Below are 14,129 nucleotides of genomic sequence, written 5' to 3'. Positions count from 1 at the left end.
TCTCCAGACTGTATTACATAGTTGTGAAGACATACAGCAGCAACTATTGCTGGGGTGGTGTTCTCCAAGTTCATTCGCATAGGTATACGCAGCATATGAAATCTTCGCTTGAGCATCCCAAAACTCTGCTCAATGCGAGCACGTGTTTTGATGTGAGCAGAGTTATATTTTTTCTCTGGCTCTGTTGTGGGGTTTAGGAGTGGTGTCATGAGATAACGTCTGCAAGGGTATCCATTATCTCCCAGCAATATTCCGTCATATTTGCCATCCTCCAAGTTGTCTCTCAGTACGCTATGTTCGAATATTCTTGAATCATGCGCGGATCCGGGGTATCGAATAACAATATTTGTAATCGCGTGATGTGCGTTACACACCATCTGGACGTTCAGCGAGAAGTAGCCTTTGCGGTTTCGAAATACCTCAGCATCAGGGCCTCCTGGAGACACAATGGGGATGTGAGTCCCGTCAATGCAACCTATGACTCCAGGAAACCCAGCGATTGCATAAAATTGTTCCTTCAACGTGTTGATATTGCCTGGGTGGCCTGAGATGAACAATTTTCGATTTCTTGCGATGCTTCTGCTGATCCTGTGGATGCTGCGACGAGCTGTATGACGTGATATACCAGCCAGATCGCCATCTGTTATCTGAAAATGCCCTGCAGCGAAGAAGCGCAGAGTGCAGGTTAGTTGCAGTAACGGGTGCAGTGAGTGAGACCGGACGTTGAGGGTTTCGTCCGAACGAATCATATCGAAGAGGTTTTTTGTGGTAACGTGACTGACGGTCTGTCTAATATACGAGACGTGAGTTCTCAAGCAGCCATGTATTCAGTGACGACCAAGCACCGAAGCACCTGCGATGTCGTCACCCCCTAGTGGCGCCATAGAGCTACCACTACATCTCCCTTATCGGGACAAGCACAAATGCTTATAAGCAGCACAAACATATACAACGCAAGCACAGAATGAAGAAAATAAACAATCCGAATTGAGGCAGTTAGCGGTACAAAGGTATGAAGCAATTGGCAGGCAAGAGGTGAATGAAGAACACAACATATTTACACACACTACTCCTATAACTACATCAGTACTCCTCGATGTATCTGCGAGGTGCGGTTCTGTTCCGATCCGACCGTCGGACTATCGCCGCCTCATGATGGTCATCACGATCGACACTAGTAGCGCTCGAACTGCTATCTCCTCCCTGATCGGGAAATTTGAAGAATTCAGCTGCCTCACTGATGGCGGTAATGTCGACGCCTTCTTGCGGGGCATTCTCCGTCTGGTATCTCCGCACCATTCGGCGATTTCTTCTGAAGGTGCCACGCCCAGTTCTGATAACCAAGGATCTGGGTTGAGTGTCAGTGTCAAGTTTTTCCACAACACCTTGCGATTTGCAGTCCGGAATCCAGACGCGATCTCCCACCTTGAACTCATCTCCAGGTACTACTCTGTGTCTTTTGTTGTAATCACGAGTAATTCTGCGTCGGTAATCTGCTTCAGCTTTCTTCACGGCGGTTCGGTCGACAGACTTGGGCAGAAGATCGTCTGGATGACACGGTACTCTTGTTCTTAGTTTGCGGCCCATGCTCAATTCTGCCGGCGAGTAGCCGATAGCCAATGGCGTGTTGCGGTATGTGAGTAGCGCCAGATATTCATCGTCACATTTTCGCAGAAGGTTTTTGATGGTCTGAACGGCACGCTCAGCCTCCGAGTTCCCCTGTGGATATCTAGGTGAGGACATGATATGTTCAATTTTCCAGCTTTCGCAAAATGACGCAAAGTCGCGGGAAGAGAACATAGAAGCTCCATCGGTGACCAAAGTCTCGCAGATGCCATGCCTACTGAAAATCTTCTTGAATTTCAGAATCGTCTCTGCTGCGTTCACTGTTTTGGAGACTATGCAAATCTCAATATCCCTGGAGTAGTAGTCAACGGCTAGCAGGTACATGGAATTCTGGTATTGAAAGAAGTCGGCACCAACACGGGACCAGGGTCTCTCTGGGAAGGATGCTGACAGCATCGGTTCAACCTTTTCTCGCTGATGCTCCGTGCACTTTTCGCAATTTCCGACGGTTTCTTCAATCTCCTTAGAAATTCCAGGCCACCAGCATGACTGTGATGCATTGAGTCGGGATTTTGTCACCCCTTGGTGAGCATCATGAAGGTATCTTAAAACGTCTTGTCTCAGCGTACAGGGGATCACCAAGCGATTCCCTTTAAGCAGGAGTCCTTCATAAGTAGATAAACAGGCTCTATCGTTCCAGTATGGCCTAAGTGGGCCATGCAGCGTCTCCTTGCATTTCAGCCACCCTGAGGATACATATTGCATCACTGTGCGCAATACGTCATCTTTCTGGAGCTCTGAGCGAATTTCATCCAACCGTTTACAAGACGCATGAAGGCTGGATGTGACGGCATTGACATAGGCTTCTGTCTCATTATGAAGGCCATCAACGTCCTCGAAAGTTGGCAACGGACAACGAGACAATGCGTCAGCGGTATATAGCAGTTTCCCCGGAACATGAGATATGGTGAAGTTGAACTTCATCAGCCGCATTCGAAATCGTTGCACTCTGAGCGGAAGCTCATCAAGAGTCTTTGTTGACAAAAGTGGAACTAATGGTTGGTGATCAGTCTCCACGCGAAGTTGATGCAAGCCGATCAGGAGTTCCTTCCATCTCTCCATAGACCACGTTATAGCAAGGGCCTCCTTCTCGATTTGAGCGTATCGTCTCTCTGTCTCAGTCAGCGATTTGCTAGCATAAGCGACAGGCCGTAGAGAGTTGTCTACCTGACGTTGCATCAGCACAGCTCCAAGTCTATAACTGCTGGAGTCGGCAGAGATAACAGTTTCCTTATCCGGGCTGTACATAGCAAGAGTCACATCCGAGGACAGCTCTGCCTTAACCTGGTCGAAGGCCAGCTGTTGTTCAGCACCCCAGAGCCACGAAGTGTTTTTCTTCAGTAGATCCCTCAGAGGCTTTGTAAGCTCAGCCAGGTTGGGTGAGAATTTCATGAGTTGATTGGTCATTCCCAGAAACCTTCTCAGTTCCGGGACGTCTGAGGGAGCGGAGAACTTGGCAATCGCCTCAACCTTTTTAGGATCCTTGCCGATGCCATCTTTACCAACAACATGTCCAAGGTATTCCAGTTTAGTCGCTGAAAAGACACATTTGTCTTTATTCAATGTAATTCCCTCATCTCGGAGTCTATCCAGTACAAGTCCGAGGGTGGTATTGTAATCCTGTGGTGAGCTAGCAATTATGATGTCATCCATGTGACATATCACATTGGGGATGCCAGCAAGCACCTGATTCATTTTCCGTTGGTAGACTTCGGGTGCGCTGGCGATACCGTATGGAAGCCTCTTGAATCTGAACCTCCCATCAGGGGTGATGAATGTAGTTAACTTACGACACTCCGGTTCAAGTTCTATTTGATAAAATCCACTATTTGCATCCAGTTTGGTGTAAACAGTTCCTTCGGCAATCTTCCCCAGGGTGCTCTCAACTGTCGGCATAGGGTAGAGTTCCCTATCAACAGAATCATTTAGTTTCGTTAGATCCACACACAGGCGTATTTCAGAGTTTTCTTTGGTACCACAACGATCGGTGCGCACCAGTCTGTTGGCTCGTTGACAGGCTCAATTATGTCCGCCTTTTGCAATTTATTTAGCTCAGCAGTCAAACTACCAAGCAAAGGAATGGGAACTCTGCGAGGTACTTTCAGGCTAAACGGTTTAGCATTCGCCTTCAGTTTGATAGAGTACTGTCCTTTCATTTTTCCAACTCCTTGAAAGAGTTCAGGGTAAGCTTTCATGACCTCTTCCTTAGACCGAAGCGAGGGAGTTACTGCACAGTCTACTGCACGGATGCTAACTGTACCCGGCACATCTTGCAGGAGTCCGATTTTGAATGCCCCTGGGATACCCAAGAGTAGTTTAGGCGTATCCCGGACAACGTAGACCTTTTCCACAACGGAGTTATCCTCAAACCCGAGCGTCATAGCGACATAGCCAAGGGTGGAAAGTTCCTTATTCCCTGCAGTCATCAAACGTTTGTCGGAGGGTCTGATGGATCCATATTGACGCTTGTATATGTGCAAGGGCATGACTGATACTTGTGCGCCAGTATCAACGCACCATGTAAGCAGGTCGAGGGCAACTTTGAGCTTGACAAACCAGCCAATATCTTCCGCTGGTTCCACCGTGCTAATGGTCAGCCCCTGGTGTGGGATTTCAGGCTCCATGTTAACTGTATTGGTATTGGGAGCACTATCCAAATCTACAGCAGCAATCACGGATCCCACAAAGACTGGTGCGATGGGACTTGAGCGTCCGTCCACATCGTCTTCACCAACAGTATCGGATTCCACGGAGCGTATATTTGTCCGAGCAGAAGCACGGCAGACAGTTTCGAAATGTCCTGTTTTCTCACACACCGAGCAATTGTAATCGGCAGCAGGACAGAAAAATCTACCAAACTGGTGCTTCTTACCACAGTATTTGCATTTTATCAGCGACGTCTTGGCATCCTTTCCATCCTTCTGTCGAGCAGTAGATCCTGTTTTTAGTGGAGGTTTCTTTGTGACTGCATCAATCGTAGCAGATTTATAGGACGCGACACCCTGTTTGACGTATTCGCGTTTATCGATGATCGATTCAACTTTGCTCAGTGTCAAGGTTTTCGGATCCTCGGCGAAGAGTTCTGACAAGGTACCGGTGTCCGTACAACACAGAAGGAGTTTATCCATAATAACTTCCTCAAGACACCTCTGCGGATGATAGCAGCACTTGGCTGCAGCTTCGCGAACACGGAGTGACCATTGCAAAAAATACTCGTCCTCCTCCCGTTTCAAGAATAGCCAAAACTTCCTTCGCATTCTGAAGCGATCATCACGAAGCTCAAAGCACGCATCAAATTTCTCAATGACTAGCTTGTAGTCATTTTTATCCTCAGCAGGAATGTCTTGATCATTTTCTCGTCGAGCAGGAAGCCACGTGAGATTCTTGTAAATTGACTTTCCCTCCGGACCAATAAGACTCAGGAGGTGTCCTACCTTGACGCAGTCATCCTTTTGTGATAATTCTGCAGCACAGAGATACGTTTCAAAGTCTTCCTTCCAATCAACCCACGCTTGAGGCGGGTTGGTTCCAGCCAGTGATAATGGCTTCGGGTGCAGTCCTTGCAAGGCAGTATATCCACTAGCCATAATTCTGAGTAGCTAAGTAATTGCTATCAGCTGCTTTTACACTGTTGCCACCATGTGGTAACGTGACTGACGGTCTGTCTAATATACGAGACGTGAGTTCTCAAGCAGCCATGTATTCAGTGACGACCAAGCACCGAAGCACCTGCGATGTCGTCACCCCCTAGTGGCGCCATAGAGCTACCACTACATTTTTGACGCCTTGTTTACTAAAACGGTGCCTATCTTTGAATTTCTGCTCATTATAAAATGAGAAGGGATCCATCACGTCCACCAAATATCTTTTTGGTATGCAGGCACGAGCTGTCGTATGTTGTTCCTCTACTGACGATACGCTATTACCAGCACTCATCACGAACAGTAGCTGATAGTTTATATAGCTCAGTGAGCTGATCGGCAATAAAATGGATCCGGCCTTCCCGAGTTTTCAGTATTTAGCTCGACGCTGAAAAGTCATTGTTTCGTCATTTTTCCGCGTGGAAATACGTTATGATATCTGCCAAACTAGATTTTACAAAACGCAGCTTATGTTGCGTTATCTCGAGACAATGATCAGCGTTTAATGGGTGCCTAAAATCTCCGTTTGTTCAAACTCCGTTTATCACACAAACGAAGTTTATCTAAAGCAAACTTTTTGATCTCCACCCCTAGTGTTTTAACACTAGATTAGGGTTGCCATACGTCCGGAATTTCCCGGACATGTCCGGAATTTCACTGAAAAATCTGCGTCCGGGAGGAATTTTTAAAATATGCCTAAATGTCCGGAATTTGGAAGGCTTGAAGTGGGTTCAAAAATTTTTCGTAAATCAACATGAACAATATTATTTTCAAGCTGGTTTATGCTATTCAAAATTCTTTTTCGTGCCGCGCGCGAGTTTATGCAACGTATATTGATATTAGTATGGGCACCAGGCATCACCCTCGCCAAAAAATGCAATCAAAATAAATATAAATAACCATCATTTACCGAAATAAGTCTGATTGTACTTGCACTGATAAGCTAACGGTGTATTCCTAGAGTTGGTTAAGACCGATTGGATGCTTTAGTCACAGACAGTGGTTCCAAATCTTGGGGTCGTTTACCTTCATCTGGGGATCGCGATAATGTTGGACGTAATCAGCTTCCTGGGCCGTGAGTAAGTTTGGGCAAGCTGAATTTTTTTAGTAATCAGCTTCAGTTTATCAAGTTTTTAGCTGGGCCACTGAACATTTTCAAGTTGTAAATGAGGTCGCGACCATAAAAGTTGGAAATCACGGGATGTGCAATCTGCTGGTGCATTTCATAGTAGCCCAATATATGGAAGAATCAATATTATTGACAGAATTCATTCATAAATTTTAACAGCCAAATGCATGTAGTAAGTGCCCAAGACGGTACATCGATTACCCTATGGTTGGCCCAACACCAGCGCTTTTTTTAGGCGGAAGGGGGCAGAAAAAATGTGTTATGTTCGTGCATTTTACGTTGGTGTCGTCTGTCTCTTATTTCTCTAGGATTAGTAATTAACGGCAATCATTATTTCCCCGTGTGTCGTGTGCTTCGTATTTATACCCTGTGTCTGTTGTCTACTGATCTCTTCGTTTACCTGAACTCTGGATCGTGTCGCTGCCTTGAAGTTATTCTGCTGCTAGTGATTTCATATTGCAACCTCGTCGTATGAGTTATTGTTCAACCAAGATCAAGAACATAACAAAATGTTTTTTCAGTCCAGATTTAAAAAATTACAGATAGCCGCACCGACCTAACAGTATAGCAGGGCTGTCAAACACGATTCAGGCAGGCCTGACACGACCCGCCTGACGATTTCATCCGGCCCGTGGAGAAATTTATTGCAGACCGTAGCAAGTAGCAATCACCAGATCTCGCGCATTACAGATGGCCCAATTCTTGACCTATGCTCCACTCCGTTCGTATACAGTCGATGGACAATGCTCTGCTAGTATGACGTCATGTTGACAGAAACGTGTTACTGCTCATTTTGAATCCGCTAAGTCGGCGCTAAAGAGTGTCCGGAATTTGCTTCACGAAAATATGGTAACCCTACACTAGATCTAGTGTTTTTTCGGTAGTCCTTGTGTTCTAGTGTCTTATTTCGCAAAATTTTGCTAATCTAGTGGTTTTCTGCAAGTATGCGAACAATGAATATTCTAACGTTAGACTACTAAATTATACGCTAAATTTATCGCTAATAAGGCTGTGTTTGTTTTCAACAATTCTGTGTGGTGGTGCAGTAACAAGCAATTATTACGTAACAGGGTGAGCTGTGAATCCGTACTTGTGAGCGAAAGTATCTGAAAAAATGAAGAGTGATTTCGCTCTGATGCTCTGTTGCTTCTTGTTGAACTCAGTCTGCAGATTCGTGCAAGATTTTCATTTGCCGAGACAGACAGACTGTTTTATTGAATAAAATTGCAATTAAAATATAATACCTGCTGCAGCGATACGATCCTTCGGGATTCCCTCGGATCATCCAGTCAGCTGCATTGATGGAGTAGGCTACTAATTAAGCATTGTTCAATTCGAGTCTCGTGTCATAAATACATATAAAAAAAATGAACGCAGGCCGAAGAATAGTAAAATCAATCATTCCTCTAGCTGTGCAATTTCCCTCTGTGATATTATTTGATGAAGTTGATGATTTGTCGGAAGAATGGGCTGCTTTGGCAAGATCGCAAAATGAGCTGCAGGTTATCAGTCAATGCCCTGCAACCGAATTTTAGCAAAAATTGAAATCTGTGCACAATGGATTCGGTGAATCAAAATTCCCTTTACTGGGGAAGCTCATGACGAATCTCTTGGCATTGCCACATTCCACTGCATTCTTGGAATTGAAGTATGCTGTACATGGAAACCTCCCCATTGTTTAGTTGTAGATGTACGGCAGTGAGCAACCCCAGCAAACACAAAACCGTAAAAGGATCATCCGGGATCATCTCGATTAGGTTCTGATTTTCTAAGTGTCGAGGGAATGTCTAAAATACGTAGTAGGATGGTCTTGTGGTTATATTCAATCAGAATAAATTCATACTCGGTGTTGTTCCATCTCATGCATTAGGCTTCGTTATATCCGGTAGTTAACCTAATAATGCAAATTTTCTATCTCTCGCGGGTACGACTGAAATACGTAGAAAGGATGACTTTGTCGGTACATTCAATCACGATGAATTCTATCCGGTTTTGTTCGATCTCATGCGGTAGCTTCGTTCTATCCATTAGAAAACAATGTTCTCCCTTCGTTTTATTGCGTGAGGATGTCACCGGTGTTGTATATTCGTGTTGTTGCTCTAAGGTCGAATAGTTTTGTTTTCCTCTGATATATATGATCTTCATTATATATATATTCGCTCTTTCGGTAATCTCGCATGTTCAACGAGTATGGGTAATAGTTTTATTCAGAGAATAACTAAATAAGTGATATGTTGTACGTTTAGGAAAATGATTATCGATGCGTGACTTCTAGAATATTTCGGCGATTCAAATTTTACGTCATCGCGCCATACAAAGATTTGACGCGCAACAGGTCGCACCCAGGCATAGTTCGCTCTTTCTGTATGGTAAATGCCGTAAATATATAGGAATTGTGACTGACTGAGGTAGCGGGTTAAAGGTATATATGCAGTAGCATATAGCTTATGGGGTATTTCGAATTGCCTGTAGTATATGACGCCTAGAGCTGTTTGACTTTCTGCAAAACAGGTGTAGACAACTATAGAAAAGTTTCAGCTTTTCCAGGTTAGAATTAGAGCTAAATCGTTTTTCCGAATTAGATTACAATTATATTGCTGGCATTTCGCTCTAATTTAGTGAAATTAGACCACTATAATTCGCTTCAAACATCTGAATTACCGGTACCTATACCTACGGTATATCATAATATTTATGCTTGAATTTTCTAGGTATATAAGTCATATAGATACATTCCTGTAGAACACTGATTCATGATTTTATAAAAGTTGGTGCAAGAATGGACATTTTCAACTTGATGTTGATTAATGGAGCAAAATTTGATATTTGAGTGCAATTATACCTCGAATCCAGTGACAAGATTATTAATCGTTGAAACCAAACGCAGCTTGATTATGTTGGCCCAGAGAATTTAGCTAGCCAGACTATATTGATGGAATATGGTCACAGTAAGATAATATTTTGGGCTATTTTACATGAACTTTCCAACATTTGATTTGATATGTCCACTAAAACAGTTGTTATTCTGCTTTCGAATAAGACCTTAATTGCTGGTTTCAATGGTAACTGTGTTTGTCAAAGGCTGCAAAGGTAATTTCTTTTCCATGTTAGGTGTTTATTTGTTTGTTTGTGGTGTTCATGGTGGTGGTTCGACTACACTGGTCATTTTACACCAGGCCGGATCTTATTATTATTATTCCGTATCTGCCCGATTACCAGTGAACTCGGCACTTAGTGAATTTGGCCGCACAAACTCGGCACTTGGTGAATTCGGCCGTGGTAGATCTCGTAGCGGTACCGGTCACCATGATTGGTTACTGGAATGTTTGCCGGTGAACTTGGCACTTTGAGTGGTTGTCAATGTTGTACGGGGGTCAGGGCATGCGTAGATCACACAGTCACGGCGTGATTAGATCACAGATTGCGTAATTGCGGGAAATAACGCGACGCTCTTTACTTGGTGAACTCGGCCCTTGGAGGAATTGGCACTAGAACACCTTCGCATTAGAAATGCATTTAGTATGAATGAACAGTATCAAAAAGGAAATTTAAACGTGTCGTGGCTCGTGGTAAATCTCGTAATCTTGGGATCCTTCAACCGTGTCATCGAGACACCCTAATCCCAGAGTGGAATCGTCTCTCCAAAGGCAAAAAATAATTGATTTTGACGTGATCATGCGAAACATTTGTTGATGAGGAACACTGGCTTGTCGTGATCGATGAACGAAGAAGCGCCGCTTGATGTTCCACAGTTTTGATCTCACATACAACGCCAAGATCCATCTTCTCAAAACTTACACGACACAGGCCCGTGACTCACGCCATCGATTCCAAGCAGACTGCGCGTGGTCGGTATATGAGCGCTGTGTTATTTCCCGTGGCTACGCAATCCGTGATCTAATCACGCCGTGACTGCGCGATCTACGGATGCCCTGACCTCCTTACAAGATTGACGAATCACTTGATAATACTATTATTAGTTTGATAATTCATATTAATAGCTGTAAATACACTTCATTTCAAAATTTCCCGAGGGCCGAATTCACCAAGTGCCGAGTTTGTGCGGCCGAGCTCACCAAGTGCCGGGTGCATCGGCAACCATCTGCCCACTTACAGCACGGCCCACTCCTAGGCTTTTTAAGACATGGCTATGCGAATCAGATGGCGAGGAGGAGCCTAGATAAACGGCCAACACTTCGGTAGGAATTATGGAGTCGACGTGTCACGCTCGAACCCGCAATTCATTGGTGTTTAGCTATAATGGAACGTACCACTACGTTTCCTCGCCATACCTTGTAAAATGAGACCGTAGCATTTGGCATTTCGTGTGGCAATTGACTTTTGTGTGGAAAATTGTGTTCGTTTTAGAACTTATCCGAAACTTTTATTCCGCCATAGATTGTATATGATAAAACGATGTCGGAATTGATCCTAGAAGAATTCCAAAGCAACTCACCACAAATGAGGATTTAAAGAAGTTTGATGGAAAATTGAATGAAAGCAAAAGCCTTTGCAAGAGATGTGGTATGTTGAATCTGTTTTGGTATTTTTAAATAGGCCGACTTTGTTGTGCCGATAGCAGACGGTATATATAAACGTAAGATGTGGAAGCTATCAAGGTGTTTTTAGAAATTCAGTCGGTCAAAGTGGACGATCGTATTGCTTGGATTATATTTAGGCTTATTTTAGCATCTTTGAGATGCAACTCTAAACGTGGACGGTCATGAACAGTAGGGCTCTTCAAAAATGACTTTTTTTCTCAAATCGTACTGGCTACTTGATAAAATTGTTAGGTTACCTAATTTAAGCCTACAAACAAAATATGGTTCAAATCCAGCCAGTATCCGCTTTGCTACAAGAGAAGAAAGTACCTATTTATTATATAAAAATGAATAATAAAAAATTTGAAGATTTTCTGTTAACCCCATGAAAGTGTTAGGCTGTCTATAGAAACGATGCTCACCAAATTTGGTTCAATTCCAACCAGTGGAAGCGGAGTTATTGCTGTCGCAAAATTTGGATTTTAATAAAATAGTACTTACGGTGAGCACAACTTTAATAAGTAAACAAAGAATCGGTCACCGTAAATACTATTTTATTCAAATCCAAATTTTTCGACGGCAATATCTCCGCTTCCACTGGTTGGAATTGAACCAAATTTGGTGAGCATCGTTTCTATAGACAGCCTAACACTTTCATGGGGTGAACAGAAAATTTTCAAATTTTTATTACCTATTTATTTTTATATAATAAATAGAAACTTTCTTCTCCTGTAGCAAAGCGGTTACTGGCTGGAATTGAACCAAATTTGGTGTTTAGGCTTAAATTAGGTAACCTAACAATTTTATCAAGTAGCCAGAACGATTTGAGAAAAAAAGTCATATTTTAAGAGCCCTAATGTCCATGTCAGAGAAACGTTTTAGGGTAGGCCTACTCATATGTCTCGCAGCGTTCTCTACATAATTGTCAAAATTGCGATACAAACTGTTTGCTTGTATTGGTAAAGCCATCCAACTTCGAATTGTAAAATGTTGGGAGTCTTGATATCAAATTTTTGAAAGGTGCACTTTGAGAAGATTTCGGAATCTGTCAAATTATACAAAAATTTAGCAAATTCTTTGACATATTTCATCTATTTGGGACTCGATCAACGTAAAAGAATTGGTAATCATTTTATACAATATATTGTATTTGTAGTTGAAGTATAGGGCCTAGTAATAATTCTTATGGTTACCGCACTTGTAACGATTCACGGCCATAACTGGAATAATTAGAATGATGTAACTTTGAAATTGTCATGCATTTTGCAACAACATTGTTCTCAATTTTCAAGGTGCTGACCATTCGAGGAAGAATCACCCACCGGGAATTCACGATCCGTAAACGCGGCCGACTGTTTCTCTCCTCAAGCGGAAGCGACAGAAAAGAGGAACGAAGAGAAAAAAAGGAGCAGAAATAGCAAGAGTGTGACAAGTCGCGTCCGTTCGCTTTAATGCGTATTTGCATCCGCGAAGTAGTAGGTGGGAAAACTAATGGGCGTTTGGTTAGCGCTTATATAAGGTTGACTCCAGCGCTGTATTTGCTAAATGTTGCTATGAAATAGGGGTGGTGTCATTTGGTATCAATATTGACTATTGAAAGACCATTTGTTAGTGGTCATGGATTTGTTCGGCCAGTATGCAGTAATTTCTGATGGTCACTTCCCGGGCTTCTGTTCTCTAACCCCTCATGATTGTTATTCTGCTTCTAGTAAGACTGTCGATTCTAATGTTTTATCGTATCATTTGTCGGAGGTTTCGCTCGCTTTATTTACAACGTTTTGCTCTCTGCTAGGTCAATTACTGGCTGAGTATCACTACAGCCTAAGAAACTGCACTAATTCTCATTTTAATGTCTTGCTGGTTATCTAGCTGTCAATTCTAATAATTTATTAATGTCTATACCAGTGCCGCCACTCAAATGTTGTGTTCTCTGTACACAATATCATTAGGTCTTCAGCTTTCCATGCAGAGTATCATTCCACTTTCTAGACTTGAGTATATATCTCTCCAACTAGCTGCCAAATAACTGATTCATTTGGATTGTTGAATTGATCATTTTGGACAGAATGTGAAGAAATTTTAGTCAAGAATTCTTTTTGTGTTAGTGGTCGTTTTCAAAGAGTGCTGAAGTAGTCATCGTTGATCTTGATAATCAAGTAGAAGTGACGATTGAAGTCAGTTCTCTAGTCATATAATATTAAAAAATACAATAATAAAACTTGAAAACATGAGTGGAAATAGTTCAGAATCGAATCCATTTTAGTAAGTATGGGCGAAAAAAATGTAGGAGTCATTCGTTAGTCGCTACCTCTGCCATTTTCGCAGTACCGAATGTCTTAGCTATTAATCATCATTTTCATTTTATTTCTGCAGGGTGTTGAAAAGAAAAGGCCGCATGCTGGTTATTTAACTGGCTCATCAGAAGATGAAACCTGATGATAAGGACTGTTTTCACTTTCTTTCTAAAGACATTCGTTCGTTTGTTCGTTTCATTTTTTACAACGGCATTATTGCCAATTCGTTTGAAATTAAATTATCACAAATGTGATTAATATGTAGTAAATAATGTGGTGTGTGTACGCAGCCGTGATCAGGGTTAAGCCCATAGTGGTAGAAAACAGGTTAATATATCAGGATCTTCTTCTTCTAACGTAGGATCTACATTCTACTCACCATGTTTAAAGGCTGTAGCATCTGCATAATATTTACATTATTGAAGGACATGGAAAAGACGTTGAATTGAGTCGACACAAAATCCCCCTTTCTACGACCTGCCAAGATCTAATATCTACTATATCGGCTCGGCTTTTCTACATCTTTGGTCTGTACTGTGTTTGCTGGGACATGCCACACAAAAGATACTTATGTTTGATAAACGGTGTACAATCGAAAGATAATTTTGATGATGCCGTACAATTCGAAAGCGACAATATTTGATTTTTTTTGCGCTATTGAATTCGTTCATTAATTTCCGTTGCAGTATATGCATCGAATTCATGTGTGGAACACTTCTTATCTATGGATTTGTACCTTGGTCACCATGATTACTTTGCAAGGGCAAATTTTTCCTGCAATTTACTAATCTAGTGTTTTTTTCGCCAATCTAGTGTTTTTTCACGACATAATCTTGTGTTTTTCCGGGAACCTAGAGTGGCAACACTGGTCGTCGTCATGACTCAGACATGAACTTCC

General features: G+C 42.5%; 1 long non-coding RNA gene across 2 annotated transcripts; it reads left to right on the top strand.

Moving 5' to 3' along the window:
* Positions 1 to 8,108: 8,108 nt before the first annotated feature.
* LOC145450662 (uncharacterized) lies at positions 8,109 to 13,526 on the top strand. Of its 2 annotated transcripts, XR_013918559.1 has the most exons (3): positions 8,109 to 10,920; positions 12,230 to 12,416; positions 13,311 to 13,526. It is a non-coding gene; the product is annotated as an uncharacterized LOC145450662 (long non-coding RNA). The 2 variants fall into 2 exon arrangements; XR_013918558.1 differs by lacking the exon at positions 13,311 to 13,526 and having other exon boundaries at positions 12,230 to 12,776.
* The last annotated feature ends 603 nt before the right edge of the window (positions 13,527 to 14,129 follow it).

This window comes from Botryllus schlosseri, chromosome 11 (assembly GCF_051294905.1).
Source record: "Botryllus schlosseri isolate E-star chromosome 11, Bs_hap1, whole genome shotgun sequence".
NCBI classification, from domain to species: Eukaryota; Metazoa; Chordata; class Ascidiacea; order Stolidobranchia; family Styelidae; genus Botryllus; species Botryllus schlosseri.
This window is presented reverse-complemented; position numbering and strand designations above follow the sequence as displayed.